At 44.9% G+C, this 18,283-nt stretch overlaps 1 long non-coding RNA gene across 2 annotated transcripts in view; it reads right to left on the bottom strand.

Annotated features, from left to right (window-relative positions):
- LOC144377050 (uncharacterized) overlaps positions 1–16,725 on the bottom strand; it is a 105,607-nt gene extending 88,882 nt beyond the window's left edge. Inside the window, exon 1 of one of the 2 annotated variants that reach the window (XR_013437612.1) lies at positions 16,386–16,725. This is a non-coding gene — a long non-coding RNA (uncharacterized LOC144377050). The remainder of the gene's footprint in view (positions 1–16,385) is intronic. The other variant, XR_013437613.1, reaches the window with a different exon arrangement.
- Between the last annotated feature and the right edge of the window lie 1,558 nt (positions 16,726–18,283).

Genomic DNA, 18,283 nt, shown 5'->3' on the forward strand with positions numbered 1-18,283 from the left:
TTAGAGAATTTCTTTTAAGCTTAAGCCTGTTCAGTACCTTCAATTTCTGTCTGTGGCTTAAGCCATGCCTACTAAAGGGAGACAGAGGACATCAGCTAAGAATGGAGGACACCCTCTGGCAGCCCATGAGCAGCTGTTCATTTTTAGCTCTACAAATACATGTACGCATGCATGCGAGAAAGTTGCTGCAGTTGGGAGGCAGGCAGTCAGGAGAAATGTCAATGAGAGGGAGGCAGCCCTCTTGTTCTGTGTTGAAGATGGCTTATCACATGGGGTCATCAGATGTGACCAGGCAGACAGGAAATGCTGGGAATGTTTCAATGAAGTTTTCTTGGATTAATGAGAATGTCAGGTTAAGCATGTTTTAAAAAGCAGAGAGTAGTCATGTTTTTAGATGTTAGAGTAGGTGTGCATAAGTATAAATTCATTCATGTGGGCACATTCACAAAAACTATAGTTTCTGTGTGGACTACATACACTATAGAAAGGAGAGGCAATCCAGAATAATGTTATCTGCTTTCTGTGCTGTATGTGGTGGTCTGGTGCTATTGTGTCTGGCGCAGAGACCACTATAGATTCATGTAAGATCCCTAATGGCTTTCTGGAAATCCTCAATAAGATAGAGTTGGGAATAGTTGGGAATGTGTTCAGGCTACACATATTAGAACTTTGACAGCAGCAGCCAAAATTATGCTAATCTAACCCTGGCCCACCTGGTAGACTCCATGACTCCTCTCCCCTCTCCCAGAAGAAGGAGCTTCTTTGCCTCCTTCCTGTCTTGTGACAGTATTAAAGCTGCTGGTTACATTCAGTGAGCAGGGCTAGGAAGCACAGCAGAGTCATTTGCAGAAAGTTTGTCCTCTGTGGCCAGTATGTCCATTTCTCCTACTTCTCTGTCAGATCCTTTGGTGGCTGGGCTGGAGGTGGTGACCTTGGCTTTCCAAGCTGTCCCACCACCATTTGCTGATGACTACGATGCCCAATTCCTGTCTGTGCAGTCCAACTAAAACCTTGGGGAATTAATTGACTGATGTGAAACCTGTCCAAGATGAAAACCACCTTATGCAATGCCAACTCTTCCCTGGACATCCCAGGCATGTTAGAAGAGGACTCATTTCCCCTAATGCTCTCCCCAGAGGGTCTGTGGGCAAAGGGAAAAGGCTGGCTGTCAGGTGGCCTTTAAAAAGAACTTAGTCTTTTCTCCTTCAGGGTCAAATGAAGCCAAGAAATGTTCTGCTCGGGTTTGTTGTCTCCAAACGGGAAAAATGCCAGTAGGTAGAGAACTGTGTTTGGAGGAGGAAAAAAAAAAATAACCCAGCTCCCAGAATATCAGTCCCAGGGAGACTATTAGGAGGAAGTCCATGAAAGAGGGGATTCCTCTTTGCCTACAGGGGTCTTCTTTAGGGAGCAGAACTATTTTGGTTTAAGGAAAGGGGAGAGAGAAGAAACCAGACACTCTGCTGGGGGCCTTAACATAAACGACCTTATTTAATTCTTAAGGCAATTCTATGGGTGTTGTTATAATAATGTTATAATAATTCTGTCCCATGGAATCAGGGAGCACAGAAATCACTCCAAAACCATTAGTTATCACTTTACCCATTTTCAAAAGGAGGAGAAGGAGACCTGAAAGTTTGACTCTCTAAAAGCCTTAGAACTTGGAGTTGTAAAACTAGGAATCAGATTGAATTCTTGTCTGCATCGCTTCCACACTCATGTCCACACCTCTTATCATGCATTTGCTCTACTCTAATCTCTCATCTTCAGTATTCAAGTTCTAGGCTCCAACACTTGGAGTTGGAGGTGTCTTGGACTTTCTTGGCATTAACCTGAATAATGAAACTGATTCTCACTAAGGAGACCTTTAGCCAACCAGACACCACCCCACTTCCTCCACTCCCTGTAAGAGAGATCTGTGTGAGAAGACTCCCCTTTGTTTTATTTCATGGAAGGCTCCAGCTAGTTCAGCTTCTTCCAAAACTTAAGGGTTTGCCTGAAACCAGCCAACTGAAGGTGGAGATGTTGTGAATTTTCTGTCCGTTCAGGCTGCTGCAATAAAGTACGTTCCTACCCCCACCAAGGAAGGAAGCCCCTTGGGTGGCACCAGAGAGAAGTCATGAACAGAAGGCTATCTTAAGATGAGAAGAGCAAATCTGCACCTTGAGTTGGCAAACCACCTGAGTTCTCATTCACTCCTTTAGAAACTGGCATCCCTGATCATTTTCCTGATTTCAAAAACTTCAGAGGCTGAGCCATTAGCCCAGTGGGGGCAGATAAACCACAGCATGCATAATACGAGCTATTCCACGGTCCCCTTCCCCTGTTAAATACATGTTTTCACCACTTACCCTGATCAAGAGGTATACTCAGTCTTGGGAAACACTTCTTAGAAGCCAGCATATATGGAAGTCTGAGGGTGGAAGATTTAAGGACTACCTGGATGCTGGAGGAGAGTGACACATTCCATCCCCCCCTTTTTCTCTTACCACCAACACTCAAAAGTCTCAACTCTCTGTTCACCTGAAATTACCTTGTTCAGCTTCAGAATAGTTAAGACAATACCTGCTCTTTGGATAATTCCATTTTCAAGGGACAAGCTCTTTCAAGTACTCCCCTGCCCCAGATAACCTAACTACTGGACACCTTGGAGGACCAGATGAAGGTTTTCGCCTGCCTTGCCAAAGAAAGGCACATTTGGGAGAAGGAGGACTAGGGGAGGGCTACCCAGGAATACCTAGAGTAGGTTTCATGGTGAGGATCTGAGCAGCGACAGGGAAGCCAGAGCAAGCACATGACAGCAGGCAGAGGCTGAGGGGACAAAAGGGATGGGGGCCCAGGAAGCCAGCATACCTAGAGGATAAACAGCAGGGTGTTAGAGCTCGGAAAGCATGGACCACAGGGAGGAGAGAACACGCCAAGGGATGCTTGGAGATACCTGTACGACTTTAGCCTTAATCTTGAGGTTGATGGACAGTTGTGTTTCCCCATGTGAATTCGGCAGGCAGAGACAGCTGAATCACAAATTCATGGGGGCCTATTGGATATGAAGTGGCAAAATTTTATGCCCAGTCACTATTAAAGCAGCTTTGCTAAATTAGCTGCTGGTCTACCAAGCTGGAATCGCTGTCTGATAGGCCAAGAGTAAAGAATGAGGATTGCATTTCTGAAATGCCGATTCCATAAATGCAAGGAGGGTGTGGAAGACAGGGGAAGAATCCACTAATGTACCTGCTTGGGACTGCCCAGTTTTTTTTTTTTTCCTCTGTCCTTCTTGGCAAGGCCATGAATGAAATAGTGAATTGAATCTTAATCTTGCCACAAGAAATACCTTCAAAACCTAGCCTCTTCCATCAGTTCTAGCTTGCAGGATGTGGAAAAAGAGGGAAGGTGTGCTTTCTATTTGAGGGGGGTTTCAACCGTTCTCTTTCTAGTGATTTAAAATTTTTAAAAAAAAGAGCACTAGGAGCTCAACAAATCCTGACTTGGCCAATCCTCAGGGTTTATTTTGTTTTGAACATAGTGGGGTGGGACTAACAATTATAGCTGGGCTGGGCTGGGCTGGGGAGTCCTGCAGGGCCTTCAGGTCAATAGGGAGCAAGAGAGGATAACTCCTAGGGCCTCGACGGCGGTTCCAACTCATCAGCACTGGGTTTCTGAGATCACTGCAAAATACCCAAGACAGTGCTGGCTAATGTCACTTACCTCACCATCCAGGAGCCTGTGGCTCAGGACCCATGAAGAAAAGCCTTGGGTCCCAAATGAAAATGTCTAGAGTGAAGCCATTGCAATGTGGTAGAATGAAATGCAAATTTAATTGAAGGAAAAAAAAATCTAGATGATTCCATCCTGTATTCAGGGGCAAATTCTGAGGATCTTTCTCTTTCTCCTCCTCCCTACCCCCACGTTCTTAATCAGTCCAAACAGTCACGAGTAAGCTCTTTCACTCTATCTGACTGGGATTATGGGATTTCTGGTCTTTCCATCTGGTTTCAATGACATCACACTCAGATATACCTTGGGTCCCTTCATTGAGTGTGACTGCTCAGGCAGTGTGTCTTGAAACTTCATTTGGGGAATTTGCTGCAGTTTACCTGAATGTTGGCCAAGTCTGGCACGAGGAGGAGATAGAAGAAAGGGAAACTAATGACAGCCATTGGGGTACAACTCAAAAAGGGAGCTTGCCAAAGATCAAAGCCATTTCCCACCGGAGGGGCACCTCAGAGAAAGAGCTGAATGGGTGGCAGATGGAGGCAAGGCGGTGATCAGGAAGGGGTTATCATGGCAAGGGTTAATAGGAAGATGAACGTGAGCAGCAACATTGCAGAAAGCACGAGGCAAAAGATGACATGTATCCTGGGTGTGTGAGGACTGCTTTGAAAACTCATCTGGTCTCCTCTTGGTCTTTGGCGCTCCTACAACAAGCAAGAGGAAAGGGATACAGTATCAGCAATCTGGCAGTTAGCTCCCTGTGAGCACTGAGTCCCAGGCCTTCCCCTCCCCTCCTTCAGCGGCATCATTTTGGCTTCATGGGGATGGGAAGAACACAAAAGGGGCAGATGATCAAGGTTACCACCAAGGCTGGTCAGCTTTACCAGCCAATGGCCAAATAGGAGCTTACTCCCAGTTGGCAGGTCTAGACCAACTATTGATCAAAGAGTTGCATTTTTGACAAACTGGAGTTTGTAGTGCTAACAGGTCAAACCAGAAACAGTTGCTTCCTCTGGCAGCCAAGGGCCAAGGTTACATCACGGACAAATGTTTCTAACCCAGTCACTCTGTTTAAGTCAATGACAACTCAACCAGACACTCAGAAGGCATTATGAAAACTTGCTCCTGTTATCTCTGTTATTAACGTCAGATATCATTCTGATCCCGTTATGACAGCATCATATCTACAGAGAAAGGGGCCGCTAATGGGAGATCCTGAGTTGGGGGTAGAGGAACTGGGTTTAATATTTTTAGCCACTGTCACATTGTGACAGATTGTCAGATTTAGAGGCATGCTGACAGTGAAATTAGGGTACAGCATCCCATCCAAAGCAGGAATAGGAATCTTGTGACTTACCCAAATCTCAAAATCCAAGGAAGAACCAATATGGAAAGGCTTTGAGGTTCTCCTGGGTGAGCTGAAGGTTTACATTTTCCCATGGTACAGGAGAATTGGAGTAATATATGGGGTTCTCCCAGGACCTAGATAACTAAAACGTTATCTAACAGACCAGTTTTTAAAAGACAAGTGGTGTAAAATTTCTAACTCTCAAACAGCTCAATATGAAGGGAGCTTAATTATGAGCTAACCCCAAATAGCAAAAAGCAACTCAGAAAAGGATCTGTTTGTAAAATAAAGGAGTGGTTTCAAAACCTTTATTTTCTGTAATTAAGAAGGCCAACTTAGACCTCAATTCCAACCAACACCAGCCAGAAAGACAACTTATACTGAGTCACAGGTCTGTTCTTAATGCTGCCATTGGCTCCTAATCAAACCTGGAACATGCCACTCAATATCTTGAGTTCCAAAGCCATAAAATGCATGTACTGCTACCCTCCCTATCTACCTCACAGAATTTTATTTTTGAAAAAGTAGGTGTGAACATGCTCCACAAATTTAGAGGTCTCACCTCCATAATGGAACTTCTTTTTAGTCACTATGCTGGTTTCACAGTGAGAACACAGAATGGAGAGGCACTGCCATCCAATTCACTGCCTCTTGGGCTGATTTCTTTTTACAGCAGGGCTGAAAAGCTTATGGAGCCATCTCAGAGCCAGTACAATGATTTCTATTCTGTACCGTGAACAAGTTCCACTTCTAGTCTCATGATGCTCCTTGATTCTTGCTTCTCTTGAGTTCTTGCTTAGGCGAATCCTAAGAGTGACAAGGGTCACTAAGGGTTCTACTAGTCTCCTGTGATGCCAGGAGCTTATTCAATCTCTTCAGATCTCAGCTGTCTCATTGGTCAAGCCCTGCCATGAGCTCAATACAAAGGAAGTACTTAGCACCGTGTTGGCACCCAGCAAACATTAGTGAAATTATGCAGGAGGCAGAAGAAACCAGAGTTTCATCTTCCTGGTGGCTCAGCACATCTTATTTTCTCGGGGCTTCAATGTACCAAGGTCAAGATGCTCAGAGGCTTCAAATTAATACCCACAGGGTAAGACGTTATGGGATTTCTTTCAAGGAGCCAGTAGAGGGAGCTCCCGAGTAATACTGTTTTCTGGTCCACATCTCCTTCATTTCTTTATAAAACAAATCTGTGCTCGGTAGCGATAAGCTTTTTCTCCTCCAGAACTTTTACTGGAGCCCTGCGTAAAGGATCTGGACAAGGTCTGTTTTCAGAGATTCCCCTAGGTTTTTGAACTTGAGAGACTTCTTGAGTCCCACATCAAGGTCGAACTCTTGGGCTGCACTTGCAACTTGGAATGGAAAGGGGAGTTCCTATAGAGCCCATCCCAGGAGTTCTGGGGCTGAGACTTTGAAGCTAGCACTTCTCCAGTCCTTGGAATTTTGAATGTGTTCCAGCTTTTTAGTAAGCCTTATCTCACAAACATCTAGATTCCTAGCCACTAAAGGACTTTACCATATACTTGTTATAAAAGTCTCATGGAACCTTGATATCCCTCCTGTCCCAAAAGAGGTGCTTCAAGGGGATTGTGTATTTCACTTAATAGCAGAAGACTGAAGGGCATGATCCTTTCCTAATGCAGGGAAAAGACAGCTCCAGGATCCCTTTCAGACAAAAGACTCACAGTGGCTGCCCGAAGCCCATAAGATGGACTCTGCTGAGCTCTAGCCACACTTTCACATTCTCACAGTCCTTCCCTGCCCAGACTCCTCAGATCCACAAGTTGGTTGAGCTATTGGAGCACAAACATTTCTTTTTTTTTTTTCTCCTCATTTTTTTCCTGGCTCACAGTTAATCAATGTAATAGTAGAAGCCCAAGAGATAACAAGAGACCTTTCTGGTCTTTCTTACAATTAACATTTGCTCACTGGCTGATTTTGATTAGCAGTGGCCTCATTTCTTTTAGGGTACCCAAGAGGCTTTGTGCCTTACCTACTTACAGGATGACACATAGCTCAGAAGGAACCCGGTATAAGGCAAAGACTTAAGAGTAGCAATAGTTAGTGAGTATTTACTAACCTCAGGTAGTGCATACGTTAACCCATTCAATCTCTGTAAGAACTCAGTGAAACAGTTCCTATTCCCGTGTCCATTTTCAAGTGGAAAAGCTGAGGCTTAGAGAGGTTAAATAACTTGCCCAAAGTCAAGCAGTGGTCAAGTGTAATAACTGGTATTCTGAAGCACAGACAGAGCAGCCCCCCTTTGGGCCCTGGCTGGGTTCTCCAGCAGGGTTCCCTTCAGGACTGGGCAATGTTTCCAAGGCTCAAAGGAACCTGACCAGTGGGATCTTGTTAAGGCCAAACAGGACTGATGGACGCATCTGATGTTCCTTCTCATTCCACAGGGCAAGTGCAACCTACTCCAGGAGGAAAAAAGTCACCACTAGGACAAAGTATTTTACCTCCCTTTCCCTTTCCAAGGATCTCTGAGCTACCTGGCCTCAGCACACAGAACAGGAACTCATTACATTTTCAGAAAATGCATTGGATTTTCATAATTTTGGAATAAGCTGGAAAACTGACAGCTGGGACCTAGTTCAAGAATAGAATTCTTTAGGTCCTTTGCCTTACAGAAAAAGACATACCTTGGGGACAGCAACTAAGAAGAATCCGAGGATAGGTAAAGAACTTTATCAGCAGTGACCAAGCCATCGCTCCTTGTGCTCTTATTTGTAACTTTGCTGGACTTTGTTCACTGATTTCTGGCAAAGGGTCAGTGCTAACTCCTTTGATCATATAGGTAAACAAAACATCACAAGAGACGCCTCTTATTAATCGGACCCTGCCTTCATAAACTTGGCTGTTTCTACTCATTTTTCCACTTCTTGAAGTCAACAGAGGAAAGCTGTCCAGTAAAGGGGTGGGCTATTTCTTTTTTTTTTTTTTCTTGGCACCAGGGATTGAACTCAGGGGCATTTGACCACTGAGCCACATCCCCAGCCCTATTTTGTATTTTCTTTAGAGACAGGGTCTCACTGAGTTGCTTAGCGCCTCACCATTGCTGAGGCTGGCTTTGAACTCATGATTCTTCTGCCTCAGCCTCTCGAGCTGCTGGGATTACAGGTGTGCGCCACCATGCCTGGCTAAGGTGGTAGGCTTCTGATGACATAGAAGAGAAAAAATGAAGGAGCTACTGCCTTGAAGAGCCAAGAACCTCTGACCAGAGGAAGAAGAGAGGACTCGGGACCCAGACTCAGGCCCATCCTGTCCCGTCCTCCCATCCCCTCTTCTCTTGACATTGGCATCAAATGGATGTTTTTAAAAATATGGACCACTTCATGGATTTGCACACCATTTTTGTACAGGTCCCATTCTAATCTTATTTTTGGTATATTTGCTGCAGAAGCAAGCACAAACACCAAATGTTTTGATTCTTGGAAAAACTTACTGCTCTAGGCCACCAGTGTTAGAAAATATATGCATTCCAGTTGGTTTGAAATAGTATTTTTGGTTACAAGTCAAATCGCAACTTTGGTCTTGGATTGTACTCAGGAGAATCCCTCACATTTTGACAGGATCTGGGGTTCATGCAGATGACAGGTTCATTCTGATAAGTGACTTGTGGTCTTGTTCACTTCCAGGCTCCGATAGGAAGGTACTTCCCTCAGAATGGATCAGCCTTTGTCATGTGTACATGGTGGCGAAGGTTGGTTTTTGTTTTTTTTTTTTTTAATTGGAGAGCTTAAAAGCCTAGAAATCAATGTGGAGTAGTAGAAACCATCTTGATTTGGTCCAAGGTGTCTAAAGAAGGGATGATAGTGGGAAAGATTCTTCCTTCAGTAAAAGAAAGTAGCTATTTTGATCTTTTCTTGTCCCTTATATCATCTTCCTGAACCATTTCTATTTTCTAAATCTGTGCAAATGCAGTATAGGAAAATAATTAGAAGCAAATAACCCTTGCACTAGGAGCTGAAGTCCTGCTTCAGACTGAGACTAGGTTGAGGCCACTCCCAGCAGAGAGTGGCCAATAAAGATTGGCCCTTTGGTTCTTAACATCCAAAAATGTAGGGGCCAGGATAAATCCTATAGTTCTAGGAACCATGCATCCTGACATAATGAGCTCATGGTCTTCAGTGAGGATGAATTACCATAAAAGCCTGGCATCCTCACTAACTACTACGAAGGATCTCTGGAACTAACAATCTGGATCTTGATGAATAGATCTCATTCTGGTTTCCCAACGGGTCCATCCACACCAATTAACATGCTGACATACACTCAGGGATGAAAGGATTCTTGATACAAGTTAGGTAAATCCGGAATAGAAACTTACCATCTGGGGTTGATAAGGATCTCACCAAAAGAATAATATGTACTGTTAAAGGTTTCTCCCACTTTCCAGACTGGGATCACCATGGTGGCAGCCAGGATCTTAGTTATCATGGACCTTCAGAGCCTTGAATATGGCTTGGTAATAGGGGATCCTCTGTAAGTTTTTCTTGAGTTCTCAGTTTTAATGAAGCCTTAAGGACCAGATAGGAGTTACTTCCTTCTGTTCTATACTAGAGAATGAGGTCACTGAAACTCAAGATTGATATTAGCTGCAAATACACATATTTGCAAGGAGGACTTGGGACACTACCCCAGTGGAGAGAAGACTCCAGTCTGGTTTCTAGGCTCCTAGGAGTAAAATGCAGGTGAGTTTCTCATACTCATACTCTTCAGTCCAGACTGTGCTAAGTATCCACTGGGCTCCTTTCTCCTTACCTAGATGCCTCCTCTTTCAGGGTTGGGAGTGCTGGAATAAAAGAGTGAATAGGCTCTGAATACAGCTCCTGGGAAGTTGCCTAGGCCTGTCCCCTGCTTGGTAGGGTCAATGAAGAGCAATTCCTTTGACTTTTGGTCGGGAAATGGGAAAGACATACTTTACCCAAATCTCCTAAGAGGAGTCTCTATGTATGAAGAAAGACCTAAGAAAAACGCTGCCAGCTTCAGGACAGGAGTAATCTTCTCAGGTAAGAAAGGCATATAATAGAAACAACATCTACAACACACCTCATGAGAAGATGCTTTGAAAAGACGGCACTTTTCAGATGCTTCCCTGGGCCCGCCAATGGCCAGAGATATAATAATAAAAATAACAATTAAAATAATATAGTAGACACTTAGTACATGTCTAGCACTGTGTCAAACCATGTGAAAATATAAAGTCAGTGAATCATCATCAAAATAACTCTTTGCGGTAGGTACATGTGTGTGTGTGTGTGTGTGTGTGTGTGTGTGTGTATGTTGATGCTGGGAATTAAATCTAGGGCCTCACACATGCAAGGCAAGCACTCTACCACCGAGCCACATCCCCACCCCAAGGTAGGTGCTAATTTTAAATGTCAGGAAACCCACAATTTAAATAACTTATAGAAATCCACACAACCAGCCAAGTACAGGAACCAAATATTGAACCCAGGTCTATCTGGCTACAAAGCCTGAACTATTAACCAGCCCACCTCTATTTCTGAGCAAGATGGTAAAGGGAGGAAAGCAGGATTTAAAGACACTTTAATATCTGCCCCTAGGCACACACACGTATGTAAACACATGTATCACCGGTAGAACACTCTTTTTAGTGTTTTCCGATGAACCATCTCTTTTCATTCTCAAGATAATCCTGTGGGGTATATTAAAATGTCAACATTCCTACTGTTCAGGTGAAGTAAGCAGATCACAAGGGAAATAATTTGCCCAGAATCATGCGGTCCACTTGATCTCTCACACCTATGTCGTGTGATTCCAAATCCACTTTCGCTACCACACACACTATCACAAAAAATGAGACATACTCAGAGTCAGTTATCATTTATTAGTTGCCCATTATAGGTCAAACACTGTGCTAGGCTCATTCATAAACAGTAAATAAGTCATGGATTGGTCTAGCTGGACTGTCACCGCAAGAGCCTTAAAGTCTAGTAAAGGTTATGTGACAGCATAAGCAAGACTAGTTCTTTTTCTTCTTTTTTTTCTGGGTACTCTATGCAGCTTAGACCAAGCCAGCTCTTTCACAAAAGGGTGTTGCCGTCACCCAAAAGGATCAGGTGGAAAAAAAGGAGAGCTAGATGAAGGCAGAAAAACACAACTCTGAAGCCCCTGAACCAATGCTGGAGGGTCAATAGCGTCTCCATTCTCCAGGTTGGATGCACTTTTAATAAATATCCTAGTTCCACTTTGGTCCTCTCACATCTTTAGCCTTGCTCCTTAGAGGGTAAGGAGCAGGAAGGCAGTTGACGTAGGAAGGAAAAATTCCTTTCTTATCAGGGTCCATCAGGAAAGTAGGACTGTCTACCCCTTGACCCTTTGAGACTCAAGCCCCGGTTCTTCCACGTCCACATCAATTGAATTTATTGCCAAAGTGATTTCTGGGAACCTGTTATCCTGGACCAGCAGATCCCCAGACAGACTTCAAAGAAGTGGTGAGATAAGAATAATAATATTAAACACTTGATCATTGGCACAATCATTCATGAAGAAAGCGGAGTATTTTTTTATTATTAATTTTACATGGTGAAACCTAACTATGGATCAGGCAGGGTATCTGCTTGATGGAACTAAGGTTGAAACTAGTGGGTAGAGATGGAGTGGATGCCTTCATTTCCAAGATCAAGTCTTGGTGGACCCAGAAGAAACCAGCAGATGAAATCTCTCTTCAAAGCTGTCATGCTGCCACCAGGAAGTGGTGAGCTTTTCAGAGTGGGACTTGATTAGAGAAGAATGGAGAAGCAATGGACCAAAAATGGAGGATGTGAAAGTTGTTCTTTTTTTTTTTACCCTAAAAGTGGGATTATTCACTTGATGAAGGAAGATGAGCACCAGGATTCTCAGCTTGGGACCTGGGTTACTTCCTGGCTTGTTAAGGGTATGACATCTGTGGTCATCATGCAGGGTCCTGTGCTCAAAAAGACTACATATTTGGTTTAAGAATCCACTGCCATTGCCTTGACATTCTTAGTAATTTTATCTTTGAACGTGTTTGGTAAGTGACGTCTACGAGCTCATGGAGAACAGGAGTGAAGGGAGAAGATAGGCACAATGCATGCCCACCTGTCCTTGCTGCCCCACAGTGTTGGCAGTGCCCTGTGAGCAAAGTAAGTAGACTGTAAGTCCGTGATTGAGGCAATCAGGACACAGCAACGCTAAGAGGTCAAACACTGTGCTAGGCTCATTCATAAACAGTAAATAAGTCATGGATTGGTCTCCTGCCCACTAGCTGGACTGTCCCTGCAAGAGCCTTAAAGTCTAGTAAAGGTTATGTAACAGCATAAGCAAGACTAGGTCCTTTTCTTCTTTTTTTCTGGGTACTCTATGCAGCTTTCTGTAGGAACCAGATGCTTTGAATGCAGAAAGAAGGCAATGGAGTTCTAAATGACACTAATGACCAAGGAACCCTGGCCCATCGTTTCTTATTCATGTTCCTTCCCTGTACTTGCCATCCCCTAGGGTACGGTGAAAATGGTGACATACAAGGAAAGTGATGACAGAGCAAAGGTTCTTTTACCTTTGGGACTTTCCCTATTCAACAGCAAGCTGAAGGGTGAGAGGACCAGTAGAGTGTGCTCATATCAGGAAATAAAATAAAACTAGTTGAGTTCATTGTATTCAATGTCTCCTTTGTTCTAGTATGGATGAAATACCCAGGCATGTATGACCTGATTTCCTATTATGAGTTGTATAATTTCCATGAGTCTGCAAATGAATCAAATGCTATCATTTCTGCATTTGAAACTGGTCCTGTGCAGGGTGCAGTGGCGCACGCCTGTAAACCCAGTGGCTCAGGAGGCTGAGGCAGAAGGCTCTGCAAGTTTGAAGCCAGCCTCAGCAACTTAGTGAGGCTCTAAGCAACTTAACAAAACCCCATCTCAAAATAAAATATTAAAAAAGGGCAGGGGGGCTGGGGTTGTAGCTCCTTGATAGAGCGCTCGCCTAGCACATATGAGGCACTGGGTTCCATCCTCAGCACCACATAAAAAAAATAAATAAAATAAACGCATTGTGTCCAACGACAACTAAGAAAATTTAAAAAGCCGGGGGGGGGGGGCGCGGGGGACAGGGGATGTGGTTCAGTGCTTTCGTGCTCCTGGGTTCAATTCCAGGTCCTAAAAAAGAAAGACAGACAGACCAAAAAAAAAAAAAAAAACAAACCACAACCCTGGCACTGCACAATAGAAAGATGAATGGTAAAATTCATGCTGATAATTTAAAATTTTAACTTTTTGAATTTAGTATGACATTGGACAGCAAATAAGAAACACCACGACAAGTCCAGAGACTGCGGCAGAAAGGAAAAAAACTTTGTTTTAGTACCTTTAATGGCACGCGCTCTTCCTATATTTCAAATGAGTGATCCTGCACTTTCAGTTTATTTAGGGTCCCACAAATCACATCAGCTGGCCCTGCTCCTGCCCTTATTTTTCTTTTGGTAAACAGAGTGGAAGCTGCAGGACTCATCCAAGATGATGACGAGGGAAGTTGGGCTTCCTTCTTCTTACAAATGGGTAGACCTCTGCATGCAGGAACGGTTCTCCAGCGTTGCACGAAGGGGCAACTGACACTCCTGAATGAGTATGAGGAAACCCAAGGCAAATTCAGGTTCACCACATACACTCAGGGACGTCAGGTCCACCCCTAGACTGGTGTTTCTTGATTGGCATCTTTAGACTTGACACAGGAGGGAGGAGGTTGGCTCCCTGGCATGCTGCTCAGGAACTCAGTTGCGGATAGGATCCTGGGCACACACATGTGTATTCTTGTGGCCTCTGCACGTATGTAAGAACATTCACTGCCCATCCTTGTCTGCACATGACATGTGACTAGGCACTGCAGAACCCCAGAGAGGTGGCCTTTATGTGCACTTGGGGGCGCAGGTTGATGAAGGTAAAGTACCTTCAGGGAAAAAAGGTGGCAAGGAGTGTACATTGGTCTGGTGGCCTTTTGCAACTGGGTCCCCTCAGGAGAGTAGAGACAGATGCTGATGGGTCTGGGGGACTTTGGAGGACACATGGCCGAAGTTCCAGCATCAGATTTTTTTCTCATAACTACTTTCCCTTATAATTAAAAGGAGACAAATCTTTGTGGGCTTTAAGTAGAGAATGGAAACCATTTCCTTCTGAGAAGAGCAACCTGTGACATCATGACTCCCAGACTGTGAAAGACCATCCCCCTCCTTCCACTGGCCAAAAAAAATGACGGGGCATTTCGCAGGACTTCAGGCATGCTGGCCTGGCAGGTCTGTCAGAACTGAGTCCCCATCCTCTCTCCTTTCTTTAGCTGGATAAAGCTTCAGGCCAACAGAGACTGAGGCCAGTCTGTGCCACATGTTGCCCCCATTTCTTTGTCCTCTGCCTGTTGGTTATTCTGGCCCTAGAGGGTGTGGCAATGGTGTCCTATTCTAATTTCCAAGTGTCCTCCCCCAATCTCCCACCTTCTTGCTGGAAGAGATTCCCTTCTCATATTAATTTGGTGACACTCCCCCCCCAGGAGGAAAACACCCCCCCACACACACACACAAACTTGCTCCTTCCAAAGTATAGCCCAGCCCAGGTGGTCTTCTCTACCCAACCCACACACCCACTGCTCTTTACCTTCAGGTTCAGTTTCACCAGGTATTGAAATGGTACCCCCTCAGTTTCTATTTAAAGATCATGAAGGGTATCCCCCCACCCCCATGAGGCTTGTGTTCCACCTCCTAGAAGTGGCTGCTCTTCAGAGTGGAGGTGATTCAGCTTTCCTAGAAGATCATTTGCAGGGGGAAAAAAAATACAGTACTACAGCTGAGTGCTGCCCGCTTCCCTAGATTAAAAAAAAAAAAAATCTGCTCTCAGACACATGGAATTCCCACTGACGAGGTTTGGCCAACACCAGGCGCTGAATTTTTCCCATTAAACATAAAGCTTAGGATGGAAGACGCTGAGTGGGAGGAGGAATCATGATGACAGCTTTTCAGCCCTCTGGAGGATTTGAACTCTGGTCCCCCCCCAAGGTCAAATGGCCGCTGTTCAAAAGCCCCCTCCTCCATCCCATCACCTCTCTCCTCCGAGGTCCTTCTCAACAAAGAATGACTCTTTGCTACACACAATAAAGCACTGGTGGATTTACCCAGATTAGAAAACCCCTTGAAGTCCCTGTCAAAACTAATCTTCTCAGGAGAAACACTTGTTGATAACCACCTCGCTTTGTGCAGCCGCAGGAAAGACCTGGGGCGGGAGGGAAAACCTGGCCTCGTGACCTCTCCTCCTCCACCCAGCATTAGGCACCGCACGATTCCGAGCCTCATCAAACGCACTCCCCGCGCCCCCACACCCTGCCAGACCTGGCTCCCATCAGGCTTCTCCTTCTCTGGCTCACCCATCTTAGCACTGCCCCGCACCCTCCAAGCAGAAGGCCAACTCTGCAGCTTCCCAAACTGTGAGCAAGTGACCCTGGCCAGGCTCCAGCCTTCGCAGGACCCCTGCCGCCCCCACTGATGTAACCTTCCACCCTGCGGGCTGGCCCCTCTGGGCTTCCTATTGCAAAGTTTGCCAGGTGCCTTTTCTGGCTGTTTTCCTCTCCACAACCGGCCTTAAGAAATCATGCATAAAGATTTCCCTCTACAGGTGGTTGTGAGCTGTAGCAGTTTTTGCTCTAGCAATGGAAATGGTTTTTTTTTTGTTTTGTTTTGTTTTTAAATTTCATTTTACCCACTAATAAGGTTTTAAACAAAAACTATCTTGCTCAGACCCACTAAAGACTTACCATTTTCTCCAAATAGTGGGAAGTGAGAAGATTAAATTCTCTGTGCAAGCAATATTACCACTATCATCACCACCACCATTCCCTGACTCCCCCCCCCCCCCCCCGCATCACTTTGCTCTGACTTCATGAAACCTTTTTGGAACCAGATTTTCACATGCAAAATAATTACAAGAATGAAAATGCTCAGTGAATGAGAATCAGTCCAAAATATGGCAAAGTAGAATAAGCACTTGCCCACTACAGAATCCCCCTCCAGCCTCCCATTCCCACAGCACAAAACACTGGTGTGGGGGGGGGGGAGCACAGCATCCCTTCCCCAGTTGAACACCACAGGATTGTCTTCCAACTGGCATGCCTCCTGCAGAATCCACACACACAAGACCCCAGGAAAGCCTACCCAAGAAGTCTAGGCAATTTGTACAAATATTGCTGTTCCATGAAAAAGACAGTAATCATGGCCAGACAGATCTACTCCTCCAAACATTCACCAACTGACATCATAAACTTTGCAAGAGCCAAACACAAGACAGTGCATGGTAGAACCTACCTTGGCGAGCTCCTTCACTTTTTGTGCAAATGTTTTTTCCCCTCCGCATGCTTTACACAGATTTCTAGGGAAATTTGGAAGGACTGGTGAGGGGGTGGGAGAGGTGAGGGAATGAGGGTAATATAAATAAGGAAGCATTTTAAATGCACCACGCAAAAAGCTCGGGATTTCACGTTATGTGTCTGCACTCTTCCCGGAGCAAAGCAAAACAGTTCGCGTTCAGTGCCAGACTTGGAGGGAGAGGGAGAGGGAGAAGAGAGCGGGAGGGGGAGAGAGGGAGGGAAAGGAGGGAGGGGGAGAGAAAGAAAGAGAGGGGATGCTGAAGGAGAGAGAGAGAAGAGAGAAAGGGAGAAGAGGGGGGCGGCTAAGGGGGAGGGAAGGAGGGAGGGGGAGGAGAGGGGAGAGAGAGAGAGAAAGAGAGAGAGAGAGAGAGAGAGAGAGAGAGAGAGAGAGAGAGAGAGAGAGAGAGAGGAGCCACGGGGAAGGAGAGAGAAGGCAGCCCCCTCCCACGCTCCCACCCCCACACATTCAGGCACCTCCTGAGTAACTGATCAGAGCAAAAAACTCATCACCCACGTTCGAAAACCCCGATCAGGGACCAAGTCCCGATGCACATACTAGCGGTTCTATTTATAGACACACCCTAATGATATGCATTGCATTCTGAACCGTAAATGTGTGTGTGCACGCGGATTACATACGGTTTCTTTGACAGGTATGATTTTTTTTTTTTTTTGGTGCTGCAGTGCGACTGATTATATCTGTTTAGCTTTTCTTTTTCTTTTATTTCTCTTTTCTTGCATTAGGAAAACATGCATCAGTTTTGAAGACGTTCTGAAAAAAATGGTGGGGGTCTCAATGCTTACAAAACCCTGGTTTCCCCCGCCCCCAGCCCCCTGCAAAGCTGGGATATTTGCAGATTTGGGGCTGTTTGGAAAGGCTCCAGCTCTGGCTCCGTGTAGCACGCCCAGTTCCAGCCGTGTGTGCTATTGACCTGCATTGACGTCAGTGCGTCATTAGGTCTCCCTTAGAAACACTGACTTTCAAAAATAGTATCAAATTAATTCAGTTGGAGCCTGGTGAAGAAAGGCTACTAGCTAGAATCAGCCATAAAACTCCAGAATTTTCAGCCCTAAATCTCTTCTTTTTCTAGGAGTCAAACAGAAATCAGATTGTATGGAAAATGCCATTGATAGGGATTTTTTTTTTCCTTAAGAAAAGGGACCAAATTAGATTGCAAAATCCAGAACTCTCTTTCTCTCTCTCTCTCTCTCTCTCTCTCTCTCTCTCTCTCTCTCTCTCTCTCTCTCTCTCTCCCCTCTTTTTTTCTGATCTAAAAATAACTCCCTGCTTGAGCTGACTGCGGTATCTTTTGTGTTGCAGCCCTCTGTTTTTAGCAGTCTGGCCCCAGTGAAGGGTGGAACACAAGTACAGACATTGATCTATTGATATTTTCAAAGGCAGGGATTAATTTTAATAAAACAGGTGTGCCCCTATTGTGGCAATGGGCATTGTGGTGGAGGGGTGCTTTCGGGGAGATGTATGTCATTCACACCTTCCCTGTTTCATTTCTTCCAATTCATTTTTTTGAAGACATAATTCCCACCCCCGTGTCTCACGTGGCCTCTGACCAGCACATGCAACCCCCATTCATACAAACACAAAGCGCCTGGCATTCACTTTTAGCAGAGGTAGTACATTCATAAGCAAGGACTCTGATGTGTTGTCCTCTTATGGCTGCCAGGCAGAAGAGGCACAGCAACCCCCCCACCCCACCCCACAATAGGATTAGGCTATAATCTGGGGGATTTAAATATGCAATCTGATAATTAAATTGTATTATTATTAAAATTTGCATTTATTAAAAGTCTTTTTATGGGGGGGCACTGCCCCCTTCC

Source organism: Ictidomys tridecemlineatus, chromosome 4, assembly GCF_052094955.1.
Source record: "Ictidomys tridecemlineatus isolate mIctTri1 chromosome 4, mIctTri1.hap1, whole genome shotgun sequence".
Classification (NCBI taxonomy): Eukaryota; Metazoa; Chordata; class Mammalia; order Rodentia; family Sciuridae; genus Ictidomys; species Ictidomys tridecemlineatus.